We start from the raw sequence: 4,752 nt of genomic DNA, 5'->3' as shown, positions 1-4,752 counted from the left end.
ACTTATTTATAAGACCCACCTTGGTCATGAAAGTTGGTATACAACCTAATTTGGGCCATTTAAACACAATGACACTATCAGATTTTGAAAAATCAAAGTCCAAATTTGAGTTTCACTTAGTGGGAAACCAGGACAGACACTTTCACATTATTTATGCCTAATAGCATTTAAGTAAATAGTTTTGTATTTGTATTTCATTTACTTAAGATAATATTCATAAATAAGCAAACACCCCCTATTTGAATCCAATAAAAATAGATAAAACATAATTCCCAAAGGATAAAAAGTCCACCCCCTAGTTCAAGAACAAAAATTGGATTTTCGGCGGTAGGTGCAATTTTAACTTTCTAATGCTAGGGGTTTTCTCAAATCTAAAAATTCCATTAATCTTAATATGATAAAACATTGCTAAAAACCAAAAGTGTAGTAAAATATTCATTTGGTTTGATGCCAAAAAAAATATTTTCATTCAAAGCGATTTTGATAGCATTCACGTACACCGAATTAAGTTTGACCGGTACATAACTCCTTCAATATAAATCAGATTTAGAACATTCTTTGCTTCGGGACTAGCCTTTCATATCACGAAAGCCTTGACAAGGATCAAACTCTAAAAAATTCTATTGACGTCAGTCTCCCACTTACAACTTGACAACTCACTCTCACTGCTTGGAACTGATGAAATTCGGGGGAAAGATGGAACCGGTTACTATATTGGGGGGGGGGGAGACATGACCGCGACTTAAGATTCGAGCACCGTTGAAAAGACTAAAGGAATGGGGGGAATGACTACCTGTAATAAAGCACAGGCTAATACGAGCCGACCAGAAGAAGCAACGCTTAGATTACCAGATCCTGGACACAATATTCTGTCAGATGGAGAGCCCCTTGCCTTGCCTTTGATGCCAACAAACTACAAAGTGAAGAAAATGGAAGCCCTGATCGTAGACCACCCTATAGTTTTCTTCGCACTAAACGCCCTAGCTGATCGTAGACCACCCTCCCCTTTTGATGGCTTTTTTCTGTGTAAAAACAGTATATTTTTCATTTGCAATGAATTGCTCTGATTTGATCAATAATGAGATTCTTGGCTAGAGAAAGGTTCTGTGGCATGGACAAAGCTTTCCAGCAAGTCCAAGATTGCTTAAATTTGATTTATATTGAAAGAGTTATGTACAGGTCAAATTAGAAAAAGTGGAGGGCTTTGAAGATTTGGGCGCAATTGGTCCTCCTGGACTTGTAAAGGTTAACCATTTCTTTATCATATAAACAAAGTTGATTAGAGCTCCTTCTATATCATATAAACAAAGTTGATTAATTATGAGTCCATGGATGGATGTAAGACATTAATTAGAGGTATCCTGTTGATTTATCTAATGCTTAGAAAATTTCATGTTGTTACACTTTTTCTCCTAATAGGGTGTTTGTTGGTTCTGCTAGCGCAGTTTTAGGCTTGAAGACTTCTTTAGCAGCTTCAGCAACTCAAATGTCGGTATGTAATTTCATTGTTGGGAAATCGAACATGACTATGGAGAAAATTGAATGATATGATGTATTTCAGTCCTGGACTCTTGATAAAACTATTTAATCATACCCTTCTCCACCATGTAGAAAATCTATTTGTCTCAGCACATATCGATATGGGCAGTGTGTGTGTGCATGCGCGTTCGTATGTGTGGTTGTACTTGTTTTGACAGGGAAACATCTCCTTTAATCAGTATTAAATTTTATTTTTTTTTGGGGTGAATTAATCAGTATTAATTTAACGGAAACATATATGGAATTCAAGAAATAACTCACAAGAAAGCTTTGTTGATGCATCCAATCTCACTTTAGTTTTCTGATGGGCTAGAAAATAACCAATGGTGGATATCCTAATTTCATATTGGGCCACCAGGATATGAAGGATTCGTAATGCTGTTGGTTACTGTACGCCATGTATTAGGTAAAAGAGCTTGACGCTTAATGGTTCTTGTGTTCCTTGGTTGCTTTGTACATACAATGAGCAAAAACAGTCAAGCATGGTGATTTTACTCTTGGCTTGATTGGAGTTATAAAGATGAAATGAATGGTGATCTGAGTTTATTTTTAATTTTTTTAATTACTATCCCATTTGGGATTGATACTTTTGTTGTTCTATTGATTTTTCGTCAGCTTAAACTTTGCTGTAATGGATTGTCGTGTTTGATGATTTCATTTCCAGGCACCATTAGCATCTACTGCTCAACAGGGTAAATTCCATTCAGGATCCAATTGACGAGACATCTCCCCAGGACAGTAATTTTGATATTACCCAGAGAACTCCCCCTTCTAAAAATAGTGTTGTGGCTTCTGTTTCAGCAACACCTACAGGGAATCATTATTCAGCTGCTGTTAGCAGCAATATTTCAGCACGTATCTTGGCTGGTGGATCAACTACTTCAGCAATACTTTCAGGTGATGGTTCTGTTCGAGGTGTACTCGATAATTCGGTTTCTGCTGTTCCTCCATCACCGATAAATCTGTCTAGCTCAGTAAAGGAAGATGAGAATGCAAGCTTTCCAGGCCGGAGATCCTCTCCATCTATTTCTGAGATTGGACTGGGAAGGGGTATTGGCAGAGGTTCTGTTGCTGTTGTTATATCCAGCCAATTAACCATCCAATAGTGTACCTTTAAATTCTGGAAGTACAATCCCTAGCAATGGAGCCCTTGGTGCAGTTCCTGTTGCCTCTGACATTGCAAAGAGAAATATTTTAGGAACTGATGAGTGAATTGGAAGTAGTGGTATTGTGCAACCGCTGGTTTCCCCCCTAAGTAACAGAATTCTTTTGCCACAGGTCTCTAAGGCTAATGAAGCAACAGGTTCATCTGATTCTAATAATGTTAGTGACTGTGCAGTTATAGGTGGGAGAGTTTTCTCCTCCTCGATAAGTTGTTCCCGGAGCCGGAGTACAATGGAGACCTGGAAGCTCATTTCAGAATCAGGTTGAAGCGGTATGCCTCTCTATCATTCTGTTCTCATGTTTCAGCTTATTCTTGTAATTGATCTTGACCATGTAAGGTATGAACATACTATATGTTAATGTCCTCCAGTTTAGTTAATAAGGAACTTTTGGTGCTTTTTCTTTTTTTTTGTTTTTCCACCTTATTATTGGACGTGTTCTTTCTCCATCTCTGCTTGAGGTTTATTTAGTCTCTCTCATCCAGTATTTTGGAAAAGTTCACTTTGTATTCAGAACTCCTCTATAACTAATTCCAATCTTAATGCTTCCCTTATATGCCTTCTTGTGGTTTCTCAAATTTTTTTAGTGAAAAACTGAAGAAGAATGAACGAATATTCAATCCCATCAATAGAGGCTACACAATCAGGAAAAACAAGAAGTTCTACAGGATTGAATAAATGAAAGGAAACATAACCAAATTAAATCTCAATTAAAAAAGAATAAAGGATGCGAACTCAGCCTATCAAAGGTCATGAGAAACATCATTTGTTGATCTAGGGCTCCACTGAAAGTAGAATGCTCAAAATAACAAAGTCATGTCCAACTCTAGGTGAGAGATTATCGATGGAATCTCAAACATTTGAATTTTGAAGTATTGGTACACCATAAATCATTGTCACCTTCAGTGCCTCCACAACTTCCTTCATAAGTGCACTTTTCCCTTGATTGTTTTTAGATGGTTAGGTTTCTTCATCTGGTTCGATTACAATTGGTCCAAGATTCATCCTTTGACAACTCAGCGGAAGATTTTCCTTTCTTACCTATTCCCTCTCTTCAACACCTTCATATGATTTTCGGAGGTCACTGACAGTTTCTACTCCAAAGGGGATCAGGTTAACACGAAGTAACTATAATTTACTTGTAGTTCATTAAATTGCTTTTATTTCCACAGTTGTTTCTACAGAGTGAATAATGACTTAATTCGGATTTTTCTTTTCAGTTTGGGAACTCTTGTCCCTTAATGCAAGTGCTTTGTTCTCAGTTTTGACCATCTCTTCTGCAATTTCTTTCTCTCCAATGGGTAGCCCCAATTAGTAGCTACAGTGTGTAATGTCCCACTCTATCATCCAGAATATTTGCTCACTGATGCAGCAGAGGGGTTGGGGGGGTCCAAATTTGGATATTAAACTATAGGTTTTGTCAAGGTTTAAAGTATCAGTATAGGGTATCGTATCGGAAGGGTGATTTTAGGAGACGTATCATGTTGTATCGCAGAGATGCAAGATACGCTAGATATGTATGGAAATGGTCAAGAAACATATAGAAATGCTTAGGATATATGCAAAATACAGTTTTGAAGCATAAAACGCTACAAATAAGTAATTTTTTTGTAAAATCTATCTATGTATAAACATTCACAAAGTACGACAAGACAAGTGCATTCAATTGATTATATATAAATGATGAGATTTATTCCATGTACTAATAACAAAATTTTTTAGGTATCGAATCAGTACCGTATCATATCGGCACCTTAAACATACGATATGTATCGGTTAGTATTGGCAGATACGGAAGGATACTTAAAACCTTGGGTTTTGTGAATATATTCAAGCTGATTAGGGGTTTTAACTAGGTTTAAGTATCCTTCCGTATCCACCGATACTAACGGATGCATATTGTATCTTTAAAGTACCGATACGGTACAGATACGATACCTTAAAAAAATTTGGTATTAGTACATGTAAGAAATGTCAGCCTTTATATCTGATCAATTGAATGCACTTGTCTCATTGTACTTTTTCTCCTTTTTTTATACATGATATATTT

Source organism: Telopea speciosissima, chromosome 10, assembly GCF_018873765.1.
Source record: "Telopea speciosissima isolate NSW1024214 ecotype Mountain lineage chromosome 10, Tspe_v1, whole genome shotgun sequence".
In the NCBI taxonomy this organism is placed as follows: domain Eukaryota; kingdom Viridiplantae; phylum Streptophyta; class Magnoliopsida; order Proteales; family Proteaceae; genus Telopea; species Telopea speciosissima.
This window is presented reverse-complemented; position numbering follows the sequence as displayed.